Source organism: Mycteria americana, chromosome 9 (genome assembly GCF_035582795.1).
Source record: "Mycteria americana isolate JAX WOST 10 ecotype Jacksonville Zoo and Gardens chromosome 9, USCA_MyAme_1.0, whole genome shotgun sequence".
Classification (NCBI taxonomy): Eukaryota; Metazoa; Chordata; class Aves; order Ciconiiformes; family Ciconiidae; genus Mycteria; species Mycteria americana.
Genome location: NC_134373.1, coordinates 23,540,907 through 23,558,291, shown reverse-complemented (window position 1 = coordinate 23,558,291; position 17,385 = coordinate 23,540,907).

The window sequence follows — 17,385 nt, the reverse complement described above, 5'->3', positions numbered from 1 at the left end:
TACTGGCAGTAGATAATGTTTTAAGCATTTGCATCAGTGAGCACATTTTACAGGCACTTTAAGCTATCCTACCATGCATTTGAAGGAAACATTGTGTCTCTTTTGACCACAAATTGAATTTACTTGCAGGTCTCAATTTTATAAAATATAAAAAGATGTTTGGTTTCTGCCAAATTCAGTTTTGTGTTTTAAAGTCTCTCTTCTTAAGGTAAGCTGAAAGGCATTTTGAGTCAGGAAAATCCTTCTTGCTTTCCTGTCAAAAAATGAGTGAAATATGGGAGATGACTATTGGGGGGGGGGGGGGGATGGTCAGGCAAGGGAGCTGGAGAATTGTTTTTAAGTAAAAACCATTATATGCTGTAAAAACTAAGAAATCAACTTAGTTCTTGTAAGCATCTGAAAACAATAATTTATAGTGCAATGAAACGTCCACCTCTGCAGACATAGAGAAGGTGCTACGCCTATCAGATTCCCTGCATGTAAATCTTGGTGTAGCCAGGTCTTTGGTCTACTGCGATCAACATTCTTGTTGATTCTCATTTCTAAATTTGCCAGCAGTGATTAGCAAGACTTTCAGAAACTAGAAACTCAGTGGACTGCTGAGCAATAAATTCATGTTCATAATTTTCATCAATATGGAATTTAACTAGATTCAAATCTTTAAACCATTCTATAATCTTAGTAAGATTTCACTCATCTAGTTTACCCTTCAGTACAGTTAATTCTGAAATGTGTAGTGAATGAATCTCAGTTTCACCAGAAATGGTCTGTGTTCACAAACAGGTAGAATTCAAACCTAGAAGTTGGTGGGAATCAAATATTGCTTTTGTTTTGCAAGATAATTTTGTTCCCCCGCCCTCCTTTTTTTTTTTTTTTTAATTAAATTATTCAAACCAACTCTTTTCTACTGTTCCATTAGGTGCTATGTTGTGAATAGTGAAGTTCTGGCAGGTCCAGTGCTGAGTGCCATTCACCTTCTTCTCCCATGAAAACTGACAAGGAACAGATATACTGAGAAAGGAGGCGTTTAAGGATATGTAGAAGTGATGCAGCTCATGATGTGCTTCAGCAGAGTAAGTTTAGTTTATTTTCAGAGGCTATCACTAAAAAGTTCTTTTTTTACATAGACTCTTTTAACTGTGTGCAAGCAGCTCTTGTTCAGGTCTAAAACAGAAAAAAGGGAATGTTAGCCTGGAGAGGAGGAAGTGGGCACATTGGAATTCTGTGAATTACTGGAATATGTTAAAATTTAGGCAGAGATTTTTGTCTTGTATTAGGATGCTGCAGAATGTTTTGGGTTTTTAAGTATCCTTGTCAGACAGATCTGTATGCAAAATGGTGCTTTTTGTTTATGATGACGTATTCTTTGAAAAAAACCAATGTATTGTTTTGAGCATTGATTTGTTTTTCGCTGTAAAAAGGCCTAGCTGCCCTTTCAGTAAGTCAGCAGACAGCGTATGCTTCCTGTGGATACTGATATGTATGTAAAATCTTAAAATGGTTGGCTGTATATTCATGTAAATAAAATGGAGGGAAAAGGCACTTAGCCTGGAGGAGGTCAAGTATATAAGCAGTCAGAAAATTTCATGAAGAAACTGTTCCCCTTTTAGTATTGAGTTCATTTAAATACATTGAGTGAATAGTTCTTGTGAACCTATTTACAGTGGGTAAGCATCCTTCTTTCAGGAAACAGAATTTAGATATAAGAGGAATGAAACACTGGTGTCAGTGTAGCTTTGTTCTATTTGCTGCACTAGAATAACTAACTAGAAAGTTAAGGGCATACCAGGACAATACAAATTGTAAGGACTTTTCAACATTTAATTATATTAATTTCTTTCCTTGTTAGTTCAATTATTTTGTAGATGATGTCATATGAAAACATTTCAGATAGGTTATTGTTTAATTCAGTAATTTAACTAAATATTTTCTTGCTATAAATTACTAAATTTGCTGACCCTCCCAAAAGGGTTGTCTGTTTCTTAAAGGGAAGTAGCATTTTTTGATTCACAAAATCATGAACATAAAAATGCAGAATAAGAATGTAACAGAATATTTTCTTTTTGCGCATGTCCCCACAGCAAACTAGAATTTAAATATTTTTTAAAAGTACTAAAATTTATTTGCACGTCTTAAACAGTGGCCAAATATTATAGAGCTTTTGTAAAATATCAGAAGCACTATAAAGTTGTATTTGATGCTAATATAGACATATGTTACAAAAAGTGCATTGTTTGTGTTGAAGATGGGGAGGAGACAATTAGGTTTGAAATCTCTGTAGAACTTCTGTACTAACTAAATAAAAATTATTTTAAGGCCACAGAGTATCAACATAGTTTTTGAATTGGTTTTGTTTTAGTTTTTTTTCTAATCTTTTAATGAAGTAATTTAACCTAACTGGAAAATAAGGGATTTTTTTTTTTTCCTCCTGTGTCATTTAGGAATATTGAGAGGAAATATTTAACAGAACTAAGAAAACTTTCTTCACCGCTTAATTCATTTTTTATTTTGTCTTTATCATTCAGAGAGGCAATAAAAGTAAGAAACATAGCTTTTTGAAGTCTTGTTGACTCAGAATTTTTTTTCCTGATACTAAGGTATTCTATAATACCAAGTCAGTCAGACTTCTCACATTTTCCCTGTAGTGCTAAACCGTGGATGATTAGATGGAGAAATCGTTCAAATTTTATTTATAGTTCTCCATTTCAGGATAGAATATTATTTATTCCAGTTCCTTCATGATAGCAAAGGAGAATATACTTCTAATAATAATACTATTACAGCTCACTTAGGGACTCATATTGCAATCTTGCAAAACTTGAATCTTTTTGTAAATTTTTTCCGCGGGTCCATTTTCCCATATATCATATTTATGACAGTCTGCATCTAACTCAACTCAGGTTCAGATATATTAGTGTGACTCAAGGACATACCTTGCCAAATGTATTGCATCACGTGTGTATCTAAAGTGGTTTTCAAGGGAAACTTACAAAAAAATACTCTTTTCTGCTGAATGAAAATCAATAAATTATAAGACCAAAAGCCCTGGACAGATAAATGAGTCTTCCTTTCAAGACTTCTCTCTTTTGGGAGCTGTTGAAGTAATTTTTAGCTATATCCTCCATCTGTTTGTTTAGTTGATACCTTTTCAGAAATGTTCTATAAATTATTAAAAATAAGTATATACCCAATGTTTTACAGCTCTGATGCTGGTGTTATGTATATTGTGTGTTCTGTTTTATTGTTATTTTTTAGTCCCTTTACCAGTGTGCTTTGGATAACACTAATTTCTATGTTTATAAATGAGGCATACTTCCTATTTTGAATAATTCCTGTCCTACAGACTTCAAAAAGAAATGCTTAGTCACTTTCCCTTTTAAATATTCCCCATCTATTTAGTGATTTCTACATTATTGTCTGGGAAACTAGGTGAAAGAGAGGCACACTTTCAGCATCATTCTTATTATCCCTGAAAATATGCCGATAAGAATTATTTCCATTCTCTGTTAAGTTTATCTGAAGAAATTTTTTTTCTTGTGTCTTAGAAATTTCAGAAGCTAGTAGGTGATTTAAATCATTAATAGTGAATAGGAGAAGGGTATTTGAAATGGGTCATATTTGAATTGTTTCTTTTGCAACTTTCAGGTTCTTGAATTAGGGGAAAAAATGTCTGTTTAAAGTGTCATTTAAAGGCACAAGAAATGTTTGATAAATGTTGATCCAATAAAGAATTATTTGTATAGTCTAATTTCTTATTTATATGCTAAAAAAAATACTTGGAGATTTGGACTCCAGTGAAATAATATTTTGTTTCTGTTTCTTAGGATATTTTTCTTCTTTATCAGGTTGATTACAGGTACCAGTCAAATCTAAAATACAGGCACTGGAATTAGTTCCTATGCACTTTGAAATTATTCAGCAAAAATGTTATAGTAGTAAGCACCCTGGAGGCTGGGGAATGTGACCAAATAGTTATTCAGCCTTAGAGGTATTTAGTGTTTATTTCTACATGTAAATTTTCCAGCTTAGCATTTTTAAAGAAGCACATCACATCAACATTAAAAAAAAAGTGCAAGCTTTTTCTGAGAGAGGGGCAACAGCAAAAAAGCAGTGGGCAGAGCTCAAAGATAAAAGCATAACTGGTGGTGGTTGAGGGCAAAGAGAGAGGGAGAATCCAGAGCTAAATATCCTGTCAGCTTTTACCTTTATAATGTGTCCTAATAATTTAGAAATAATACAATCATGATGCAAAACTTAGGGGGTTTTGTGGTGTTGTTTTTTTTTTTTCTTCAATATTAAAACACAATCATAATTTAGAATCATAAAATGTTTTGGATTGGAAGGGGCCTTTACAGGTCATCTAGTCCAACCCCCCTGCAATGAGCAGGGACATCTTTAACTAGATCAGGTTGCTCAGAGCCCCATCCAGCCTGACCTTGAATGTTTCCAGGGATGGGGCCTCCACTACCTCTCTGGGCAACCTGTTCCAGTGCCTCACCACCCTCATTGTAAAAAATTCCTTTCTTAAATCCAGTCTAAATCTGCCCTCCCTTAGTTTAATACCATTGCTCCTTGTCCTGTCACAACAGGCCTTGCTAAAAAGTCTGTCCCCGTCTTTTTAGCCTTCTCTTCTCCAGGCTGAACAACCCCAACTCTCTCAGCCTGTCCTCATAGCAGGAGTGCTCCAGCCCTCGGATCATTTTCATGGCCCTCCTCTGGACTCGCTCCAACAGCTCCGTGTCCTTCTTGTGCTGAGAGCTCCAGAGCTGGACGCAGTACTCCAGGTGAGGTCTCACCAGAGTGGAGTAGAGGGGCAGAATCACCTCCCTCGACCTGCTGGCCACGCTTCTTTTGATGCGGCCCAGGATATGGTTGGCCTGCTGGGCTGTGAGCGCACATTGTCGGCTCATGTCCAGCTTTTCGTCCATCAGTACCCCCGAGGCCTTTTCTGCAGGGCTGCTCTCAATCACATCATCCCCCAGCCTGTATTGGAACTGAGGATTGCCCCAACCCAGGTGTAGGACCCTGCACTTGGCCTTGTTGAACCTCATGAGGTTCACACAGACCCACTTCTCCAGCTTGTCCAGGTCCCTCTGGATGACATCCCATCCTTCTGGTGTGTCAACTGCACCACTCAGCTTGGTGTCATCTGCAAACTTGCTGAGGGTGCACTTGATCTCGCTGTCAATGTCATTGATGAAAATATTGAACAGCACTGGTCCCAGTACGGACCCCCGAGGGACACCACTTGTCACTGGTCTCCATCTGGACATTGAGCCATTGACTGCTACCCTCTGGATGCAACCATCCAACCAATTCCTTATCCACTGAACAGTCCACCCATCAAATCCGTATCTCTCCTATCTCTCCAATTTAGAGAGAAGGATGCTGCGGGGGACCACGTCAAAGGCTTTACAGAAGTCCAGATAGACGACATCCATTGCTTTTCCCTTGTCCATTGATGTGGTAACTCCATTGTAGAAAGCCACTAGGTTGGTCAGGCAGGACTTGCCCTTGGTAAAGCCATGCGAGTTTAGTGAGTTTTTAGTAAACAGCGACTAAAAAAATGGCTTTCCATGTTTTTGTGTGCCATGTAATGTAGTCTAGTGGAGTCAGAAGTTTATGGGTCCATGTCTTAGAGTGGTTAGTGATTGCACCTCGAATACTGTGTTCAGTTTTGGGCCCCTCACTGCAAGAAAGACATTGAGGTGCTGGAGCGTGTCCAGAGAAGGGCAACGAAGCTGGTGAAGGGTCTAGCGCAGAAGTCTTATGAGGAGCGGCTGAGGGAACTGGGGTTGTTTAGCCTGGAGAAAAGGAGGCTGAGGGGAGACCTTATTGCTCTCTACAACTACCTGAAAGGAGGTTGTAGCGAGGTGGGGGTCGGTCTCTTCTCCCAGGTAACAAGTGATAGGACAAGAGGAAATGGCCTCAAGTTGTGCCAGGGGAGGTTTAGCCTGGATATTAGGAAATTTTTCTTCACTGAAAGGGTTATCAAGCATTGGAACAGGCTGCCCAGGGAAGTGGTTGAGTCGCCATCCCTGGAGGTATTTAAAGGACGTTTGGATGAGGTGCTTAGGGACATGGTGTAGTGGTGGTCTTGGCAGTGTTAGGTTTACGGTTGGACTTGATGATCTTAAAGGTCTTTTCCAACCTATACGATTCTGTGATTCTGTGCTTTCCCCCCTTCTTAGAGCACTAGTGGTATATTTTTATTCTGCTAGTCCTGTATCTAAGCCTGTTCTCACTCTCTCCATGTCCTGTAGGGCTTGTAAGGTTCCAGTCCTAGGAAGATTTTTTTGTGTAATACTATATAAAAGTAAGTTTTTTGTGTGTTGTACAGTTGAGCAACCTCAAGATTAAGTTGCTTAAAATTTATGGAGCTGCCAAGCATCATTAAAATTTATGACATATCTTTTTTTTTATAGCTAGATAGAACTTTTGGATCTGACTCTTACACTCCTGAAGTTACTTAAGTCAATTGTTTGCTTTAAAAAGGTGCATTTCCTTTTGGAGACTCTGAGTTTAAAATTCTTTAGCTTATAGAATTCAACTGCTTGTCACTTAAGTTAAAAAAGAGGTCTGATTAAATTTTTTTATGGAGCAAGATCAGTTCAGCTCCTCATAAGTGTTTTTTCAGTACCTTAAGAAATCTTTGCAAAATATTTTGCTTTCCTTGATAAATAGCATCTGTATGTGAAATTAATACGTATCATACGACTTGTGATGCCTGTTTCTCTCAGGACCTTCTAATTTTTTGTCAAACTGCGTTTTGCAATGTAGATATTTAATACACATGCTTAACTTTTATACTCTGAAAATGAAACTACTAGTAAAGTTGACTCGATGTGGTATCTCTAGACTGTAGCAGAAAGTGAGTGTTCACCTGCTAAAGTTCCTAGCTCTAATGTAAAGAGAATAGGGAGAAAATAAAAGGATAATGTCAACAATCTGTCAGCTAACCCAGTAAACAGAGATGGAAATGTCAGCAGCTTATCTGCCAGGAGGGATGAATCGCTTGTGTCTCTGTCTGGGGAGAATCAGGATGGAGCGAACTGGCTTGCCAGACCATCTGCCCAGAGGTGCTGTCCGAGGAGGGCAACAGTATGCTGGCTAATAGGTTCCAGGATGCTAACCTGTAGTCTTTTCTCAGATGCTAAGCAAATGAATTATGTAAGAGAATGAGGGAACGGTAGAAAGAGGAAATCCAAACATAAGTCACACTAAGGCAGAATTCTTCAATAACAAGATGTATGTGATTTAAAGAAATATCTTTTAAGATATAAAGCTGTACTAATGGTGAAAAGGGTATTGGAATCGGGCAATTTGAATCCCAATGTATGTAATTTCAGGTCGTGGTAATACAGTGAATCTGAGGGGAAGTTTGTATGATATTTTTTTTAAACTTCTAATTCTTTTCCTATTTCTTGAAGGGGTTTTGATTCTAGTATTTTATCTAGTATTCTAGTAATAATTCTAATAACTTCTCATGAGATTAAAAGAAGGTATATAAACCATACTTAAAAAAAAGAGGTGATTTTACAGAGCTCGAATTTTTTGTATGCAAGTATTCTACAAGAATTCTGAGATTCTGTATTAGGCTTTGCATCTATTACTAGATTGTGATATTGAAGAGAATAGTGTGAAAAACACGTTATCTCATAACACTGTACGTCTTAAATGTAAAAGGCATCTCTTTTGCATGTAGGAATATGTAGATGATAATCACATTGCTTCAGTATTCAGTTGGATAATTAGTACGTGAAGTACAGTGTTCACTCTTCATTATTTAAGATCTAAAATCGTTCCTTGACTCTTTTTTTTCTCTTCTGATAACTTTCAGTTTGTAAACTTTTTTCTTTTCTTCTCAAGTGACTATGCCAGAATGTGATGCAAGACCATGTTCCAGGCTATGATAAAGATGCCTATGTTACTGTTGGCCAAAACCAGCCACATAGGATCTGACTGGGAATGCTCCCTTGTATTAGTAGCATCTCATTTACATTTACCTTTGGATGCCTGTAATTTGCATAGGTATAATCGATTTCAGACCCTATACGGATTTTTTTTTTATAGTACTGATTTTTTTTGTCTCAGAATGTCATATAAGCCTATTAAAAGGCTTCTGCAAGGCATTTGATGTCAACGCAGTTACTTTGATCAAATAAACCTGTATTCAGAAAAAAGTGGTGTTTGGCAAGACTTAGTTCTCCTAAAGCTGTTCTGATGCTCATCAGTTATTCTAGTGTCTCTAATTTTAAACTGATTGAAGTCTTTACCTTCCATTCTATGATTTTACCCAGGATCAGTGTCGAAGTAACTAGAATATATTTAAATGGCTGTTCTCTTTCATCCTTTGAAAATACTTTATATTAGTAAGAGGAAAAAGGTCAAAGAAGGTTGTAATTAAAAATAAAGAAATCAGGACAATTCAAAGAGTGAATTTAAGAGTAATATAAGGATCAGAAAGTACATAAATGTACAGTGAGGAAATACTAATATTGACATTTCTGCACTAATGGCAACCTCAGCTTCTATTCTTCTATGTTCTTTTAATGCACCTGAGATCAGATATTTATATAGTCAGATAATTTATTTGTATATTGAATAATCTTTGAGCTTTTAAATGTAAGTTCACAAAGCATGGCAACATATACTTAATTTTAGAGGAGATTTAATTTCCTGTCACCACTCTACTTCCCATCCTTCATTTTTAATTTATCAGTTATTTCTTTTATGAATGCCATAGTCTACGGCAGCAGAAATCTTAAGCGTTCATAGTATTGTGCGCTTGTCTGTAGGATGCCAAATTTTGTCATCAAAATAGCTTGTAAAAAAAAAAGTAGGTTCATGGGAAAAGTCTAAAACACTTGTTTATGTAGATGTTAAAGTGCATTTGTGTAAGTGATGACTTTTGGACTCCTAATGCAGAATGAAGTAAAGAAAATATGTAACAGTCTTGGCCAAGTGTCTGAAGTCCTGCAGAGGAGCTGGGTAACAGAATATAATCCTTTTGACTTCAGCATTTGTGCTTTAACTAAAAAGCCATCCTTTGGATCACAGCTCCACGGGGATGGAGCTGAATTTACTCAGAATAGTTTGTTAGTATAACATTCAATAAGTTCTGGCACCTTTGTCTTCCAGAACATTTTTCAGGACACTGAGAGGTATAAATTACTTGGGTTCTTTAGCTTCCGTGAAAAATGGGTGCTGTAATGCCCCTTGGTCCTTTGACAGTTTTTGCTGTGTTTCCCTGTGTTTGCCTGGTTTCCAAGGTCTTTGGAACAGAAATTGTTTTGGTTTCTGTATCACTTTTCAGCTTGTAATAAATAACACGTTCAATAAATAACAGTAAATCCATCCTGAAATGCATAGTTAAATAGTAACAGATGCAAATGCAATGAAAAAAAATGACAAATAGAAGAAAACAGGAGTAAGTTTGCCTATGTAAATACCTACTGATGTTTAAAAGTCACCTTTCACGTGAAGTGTTTCTCTGTTGCAAGTTGAGTGTCTGGATTCTTAATTAATTCAATACAAAAATGTACGGGTTACTTTGTTCATCAGCTCAGAGTTTATTTCTTACTGGAAGAATGCTCTGTGGAATTACACTTCCTTTACATGGCTTATGATTTGAAAGGAATTACCCACCCGTCTCTTGAAATGTTTACCTCTACTGTTCTTGTATATTTCTGCATACGTTTTAGTATCTGTCTGTGATTTGTTTTATTCTTAAAGAATCTGACTGTTAATTATCCTCTGTTATTTTGAATTCTAATGTGGCTTTGTATTGAATATTAGTTAATGCATAACTGTTTTTTCACATAAATTCAAGGAAAATAAGAGTTTGTTCTTTCACACTTGTTTAAATTTTAATTGCCTTTTCAAGTAACAAACAAGCTTCAAGCTAAGACTTGCAGATGTTGAAAACTAGGTCATCTTGTTTATGCACAAACTCTGCTTGCTGTACTGCAGAGTGATGGTCTATAAAAACAAATTAGAAGGATTTTCCTAGGATTAGGCAAGTCAATAAGAATGTTAGAGTATCCTTATTTCATCCTGTCATGAACTAACCATTATTTTTTATTATTCACCTATTATAATTCTGTTTTTTACTTACTTTGATTTACTATAACTATCAGATTCTGGATGAGTAATTTTTAAGGAGATTCTTCACTGAAAATGTAACTCATGGATAGGGTAGGGTAACTTTACACAGGACTAGTCACCATGAAGAGAACAGGATCATGCCTGATTATATAGTAATACCATCTTTTTAACCATGAGATTCATTTGAAATGTGGTGCCATAAAGCTGTTTCCTTCCTTCACCTCATGTTAGTCATACCATATCCCCAGTAAGCCATTCAGTTTGCTGAAGTAACGCATAAACAGGCTAATAGTTCTTGTCTTCACTGCAAAACCTTATTATTTAATGATTAGTCAAAAGTATGAGGGTAAGTGGTAAAATGCTGACATCATAACTGGTTATATGGAGACTAAACATGAAAATTATGTTTAGTGTCATGGCGGCAGTTTATACTTAGCTTGTACTGGTTTTTTAGATTTGAGCTCTCATTTGTTGAGAGAGAGTAAAAATTTCAGGATCTCATGTGGTGAACTATGGTAAGCACTCAAAAGGCATGGTGAGATTTTTGAAAATTTTGCTTCCCCCATCTATGCTGCCTGTTCACAGCCAGTATCATCAGTGAATTGATTCTAGTGAGTTAAAATGCAACCCGGTTTCCTAATGAAGACCTACTTTCAATTTTGTTTTCTTTTTCTGAATCTCTTGCCTCTTTATGGCAGTAATAAGAAAGATACTAAGAAAATTTTATCAGATTTCAGTCCTTTTTATGTCAGCTTGGTAAATAGCACAAGAAGAGTACTTCATTTACCCCTGCTAGTGTCCAGGCTTGTTCAAAACAAAAATCCAAATTTCACGACAACTGGAAGAGAGAAAATTGTTAATGTTTTATTAGTCCTAAGTTTTCCATATTATTTATCTCAGACTCTGTAAATGAGTAAAGTGCTCATGCAAAAATCCCTACTAATGCCAACCTAAGAAACTGAGTGTTTGTCTCCGTGACATATCTTTCTTTTGCATTTGTCACCTTTTTATTACTCAGAAATAGTATAGGAATAGGTTTACTAGAATCTTACTGCAGTGCTTGGTAGGTTGAGCGTATTGTCCACATGAAAGGCTTATTATCTCTTTCTGTTTCCCTGCCTCCTGCAGTTCTGCCTGCTATCTTTGTGTCTGGTTCTATTTTAGAAACACATGAATATATGTAAATAGATGATCTTGTACAATTTGTGGTTTATTTAGTGATTCCTTCACCTTCTGATACTGTGTGGGGTTTACTCAAAACATTAGCACTTTTAAATTCAGTGGGGTGATAGAACAGAAATGGAGGAAGTCGGCTTTGTTATTTAGAACATTGCTTCACCTGGAAAATTTATTTTGTTATTTAAGATTAAATTTGCAAAAATGACTAGGCTAGGTTGATAGTGTTCTGGTTTTCACTGGATGACTGGGTTTTTAACAAAACCTTTTCTTTATGGCAAATGGCTAGCTCCTTTAAAACTAAATAACTAAAAACTGAAAGAGGTCCTGTTTTAATCTGAAATTTTCAGTGTTTCAATGTGAGTAATGCTGTAGTAAGTAAATAATTAGCATTTTTGATGCCACTGCTTTCACTTTTCTTAGTACGCTGGGTTCTTTGACTTCACTAGATAGTCTGCTATGCATACTGAATCTTACTCTCCCTTCTTTTCCCCACTTCACCATGAGGGAAGAAATAACATTTCCTAGTTATTTTATTCATCACTCCTTTGCAGATCAAGACATAATACAAAGAAAAGCTCAAGGCTTGAGGCAAAGAGCATGTTCAATAGCAGCCATACGACTCAGCTGTCTAAGGATTAAAACAGAATGTAACCCTTGCTAGCATTTTATTGAAGTTTTAACCTGTGATGTCTTTTATTCATTTATGCACAAATCTCAGTTGCATCACTTGAGTAACTATGCAATGCAGTCTGTACAAATGCCATAAAGTAATTGGATAGGATGTGTAAAGTGGGGCAATAATCTCTTCATCTCATTGTCTCATTCTGAATTATTAAAACAACGACACAGAAGTTGTTGATAATACTGACTGCATATGTCTTACCAGATGCTAGATTGGAATTGTAGGTAAAGGCGATATCTTCTCTTGGAACAATTAGTACAGTTGGCAAAGTGGCATTTGGTCACAGAAGCCCCTTTTTTTGGATCTGAAATAGAAACAACAAACTTCAAAATTAAATACCATTGAGAATAATTGGTCTTGGATTATATGAGAAAGGAGATAACTGGTTCCTGTGGAGTGAAGCAGGGAGGTAGGATATAAGCAGGGAAGAGAGGTGCCAAGGTGATCATTTACTTGGGGAGAGTGATAGGTAAATTTATAGCCTGTGGGACAAGAACATGTTTCAATCAGAGTCAGTAGAGAAGCCAGAAATAACTTAGCTTGACCTTCAAATTCTGTTTCTGGAATTTGAATTTGGAAGGGAAACAAACAGAACAACACAACTTAATGAATGATTTACTTAAGTTTACTCGATTTGCAATCCGAGTAAATGTAATATACGTGAGAAGCACTGAAGCAACAATACTATTTTAGTGCAATTTTAAAGGCATTTTCTTCAGAGGAGGTTTGCAATTGTTCAAGTTAATATGAAACATCTTTTCATGTATTGTGTGTTAATTTTTTGCAAATAAAATACAAGACTGTTGAATAGGCTGGGTTTTTTTGTTTGGATTTTTTATTTTTACTGTTCTGGCAGTGATATTCTTGATAGCATTTAGCTTCTTATAATATAGTTGACTTCCTTTAGAGACTGTGTATCTTGAGTATGTATATCACACACAGACCCCCTGAAGTCCTTTGAAATCAAAGTAGTTAATAGTTAATGACAGTGTATTATGCATTGTACTGTAATTCTTACTGCAGTTCTTACTGCTGATTCTATTTGCAGAACATTTGGGTTTGGGGCTAAAACTAGCTAACTGCATGGAACCATCTTGGTTTTTCCTTTCCAGCTGAGGTGGTATTATTTATTCCTTTTCTCAGATATTAATGATGTATTGTAAAAGGCATTAAATTTGAAAAGTAATTTACAGTGTTCTGTTTTGGTACTGCTGTTCGGAGTTTACTAGTGTTGTTACACTGGCTTGTTCATGGCTGATTTTGTTTCAAAATTTTTTTGGCATCAGTTTCATACCTTTTCTCCTTTCTAAAAAAAAAAATTAATTATTTTTTTCTAAATAGTTTGCCGATTCTGTGTGCCAGGTGTTGTCAAGCACATTGTCTCTAGAATATGTCTACAATATTTAAGAAAAGTGTTTGGGAGAAGGATTTGGTATTTTTTTTTAGCTCACCAGCATTAGAACTTACTGAAACTGCAGTATCTCTTGATCAAAATGCATCTATGAGGTATACAGTACAACTCCATTATTTGTGTAGCACTGGCTCAATAATATTTGCAGAAGAAAAAAACCATAATGTACTGAAGATAGTGCCTAGCTATTTTGGCTCTTCTTTTGATTCAAACAAAACTGAACTCACTACCTGTTTGCCATGGCAGCCATCTCTTGATAAACCTGTTGCCTTACCTGTATGAGTCACTCTTGACAGGTGTGATCTGACTTGTCCTAAATGGTGTAGAAAAATCCTTACACTGTCTGATGGGTAGGCATGAGGCATGCTCACATGTAGGTGGCAAGGAGAACAGAATCCTTACATTCAGGTTACAGATTCAGATTTAATGTCTGTTTTGACCATGGGAAGACATCCATACAATCTCTAGTAGCCATAAATGAGACGTTGTCACCTTTGTCTGTGTAACACTGCTGAATCCTTGTATATGAAATTCTCTGAACTACATTTTGTATATGTAATACATGCAGATAATAAGGAAAGACAAAGTTACAGATAACTGAAGAAATTGATTTCATTTGATATTCAATGTCATTGTGTGAAGCATTTTTAGATGATATTCAGATATCACACCAAAATCAGTGTAGGATGCCATGACTGGTACAGAGATATGGTAAGAATTTTTATTCAAAATCACTTTCCATATCTAGAATTTGGATTTGCAAACAATACTTAATTTTAAAGTTAACTGAACCAAAGTCTTGGCAATAATTCCCCTGAAAGATTAGTAGCTCAAAATTTATGTCTTAGTTTTGTGACAGACTTCCATTTCTGATTATATTTAACGGAAATTAAGCGATGCCCCATGATGTAGCTGATACAACACTCAAAGTGTAGCAGAAACAATCCAGGTGGATTGTACAAATAAATTACAAAATTATACATTTTTTTGCTGTATCTGTGTCATACCCGAATTTGTATATCTCTTATAGCATTTTCTTTTTAAAAGTGGAAAAAGGCATTCTCATCTTTGATCTGATGGGTATAATTGTTTTTTGAATGAGTAAGGCACAATTTTGATGCAACAGGCTACCAGGCTAGTCTGCCATGAAAATATTTTAAATCAAGCATATTATATGCAATTATGATGCATATTATTATATTATTATAGCAAATGTGACACCCATCTACAAGAAGGGCCGGAAGGAGGACCCAGGGAACTACAGGCCTGTCAGCTTGACCTCGGTACCGGGAAAGCTGATGGAGCAGATCATCCCGAGTGCCATCACATGGCATGTAGAGGATAACCAAGGGATCAAGCCCAGCCAGCATGGGTTTAGGAAAGGCAGGTCCTGCTTGACCGACCTGATCTCCTTCTATGACAAGGTGACCCACCTAGTGGATGAGGGAAAGGCTGTGGGTGTTGTCTATGTAGACTTCAGTAAAGCCTTTGACACGGTTTCCCACAGCATTCTCTTGGAGAAACTGGCTGCTCATGGCTTGGATGGGTGTCCTCTTTGCTGGGTAGAACTGGCTGGATGGCTGGGCCCAAAGAGTGGTGGTGAATGGAGTTTACTCCAGTTGGCGGCCGGTCACAAGCGGTGTTCCCCAGGGCTCTGTGTTGGGGCCAGTTCTGTTTAATATCTTTATCAGTGATCTGGACGAAGAGATCGAGTGCACCCTCAGTAAATTTGCAAATGACACCAAGTTGTGTGGGAGTGTTGATCTGCTTGAGGGTAGGAAGGCTCTACAGAGGGACCTGGACAGGCTGGATCGATGGGCCGAGGTCAATTGTATGAGGTTCAACAAGGCCAAGTGCAAGGTCCTGCACTTGGGTCACAACAAGCCCATGCAACGCTACAGGCTTGGGGAAGAGTGGCTGGAAAGCTGCCTGGCAGAGAAGGACCTGGGGGTGTTGGTTGACAGCTGGCTGAATGTGAGCCAGCAGTGTGCCCAGGTGGCCAAGAAAGCCAATGACATCCCTGGCTTGTATCAGGAATAGTGTGGCCAGCAGGACTAGGGAAGTGATCGTGCCCCTGTACTCAGCACTGGTGAGGCCACACCTCGAATACTGTGTTCAGTTTTGGGCCCCTCACTGCAAGAAAGACATTGAGGTGCTGGAGCGTGTCCAGAGAAGGGCAATGAAGCTGGTGAAGGGTCTAGAGCAGAAGTCTTATGAGGAGCAGCTGAGGGAACTGGGGTTGTTTAGCCTGGGGAAAAGGCTGAGGGGAGACCTTATCGCTCTCCACAGCTACCTGAAAGGAGGTTGTAGAGAGGTGGGGGTCGGTCTCTTCTCCCAGGTAACAAATGATAGGACGAGAGGAAATGGCCTCAAGGTGCGCCAGGGGAGGTTTAGCCTGGATATTAGGAAATTTTTCTTCACTGAAAGGGTGATCAAGCATTGGAACAGGCTGCCCAGTGGAGTGGTTGAGTCGCCATCCCTGGAGGTATTTAAAGGACGTTTGGATGAGGTGCTTAGGGATATGGTATAGTGGTGGTCTTGGTAGTGTTAGGTTCACGGTTGTACTCGATGATCTTAAAGGTCTTTTCCAACCTATACGATTCCGTGATTATATTGGCCTATCCCACACCCTCCTCCAAATCAGCTACACTGGAGGTGAAGGGGTGACCTGAAAGAGGTATTCTGCTGATCTTTTCCCTGTGACATTGTTTTTATACCCAGCCAGATTCATTCCAGGACTCAAAAACAGCAGCATAGCTGCAATATCTTCTTGTGTATCTACTGCTAGGATTGTTATCTTTGTCTGGGTGAACAGCCAAAAGCTCTGTAGACTTTTTTCTCAGCCTGAAAATACATCCCCAATGTTCATTACAATTTTTTTTTCCTTTTAAATAGCATTTTTTTGTTTGGAGGGACGTAATAAACTATCAAGCCATACTTTCTATTGCCATTTCTTCAACCTTCTTCTCACTTTCTTGGGCAAGTGGCTATTTTGCTTTAGCTAGCCCATAAAGATTCCAGGTTTCTAACCCAAGAATGGAGCTAATTCCTCAATCCTGCTGAAGAAGAAAGTGAACCTCTTCTACAGTACTTATATGTGACACACATCATGGTTCTAACAATGGTGGTTTAAAAAGCTATTTGCCTGTATTTTGAGTCTATTTCATTGTTTTTCTTGAAGCACCCTAACTACTTTTTGCTAAGACATAACCATAGTTTTGACTTCTAATTGTTCAAAAAGTGAAATGTATTAGACATGTGACATCTCCACACTAGAGTATTACTCCTATCTAGTGGAAGTACTCCTGTGAAAGCACCACAGAAGACTTACAGCTTTGCAGATAGTCATTATGATCAGAGATGAGGAAAAGTGTCTTAATGAAGGATTATATTGAAATAAATTTTCTGTATGCAAAGTAGAATCAATGTTTTACTGTTAATTTTATAAACAGTTTCCACAAGTCATGACTACAGAGAGATTTTCATTAGAATGGAAATTAATAATAATGCTGCTGAAGTGTGATAGCAGTTTGGGAGTTCCTGCCAGGAACCAAGATTTCATGACACTATTAAAATTAGTCACCAATTAAACTAATGTAATTTCATGACATTTTTTTGTACCAATGTAACATTATTCCACACAGGAAGAAAGGAAGGGCTGTTTGCATTTTAGGGCAATATTTAAGCACATTTGAGAATTTATTTTTTTCTTTGGTCATGATTTGCTGACAGTTATCTATATATGGGCAAACCCTTTTGATGGATGCCATTTGGACTTGACCTTTGCATTGATGCTTTCTCTATGCCACATCCAAATTAACTGGCAGCCAAAGCAGTAACAAAGTTGTTACTCAGCAACTCATGAAATTGTACTTTACAACTTGTGTTAAGATCGAATGCAGTAGTAATTCCAGGTAGATTTAATTTATTAATAGATAAGTTTATTAGCCAAAAATAAAACCCGAGTCTTGTACAGCTAGATAAAATTCACTGCTACGTTTTGATT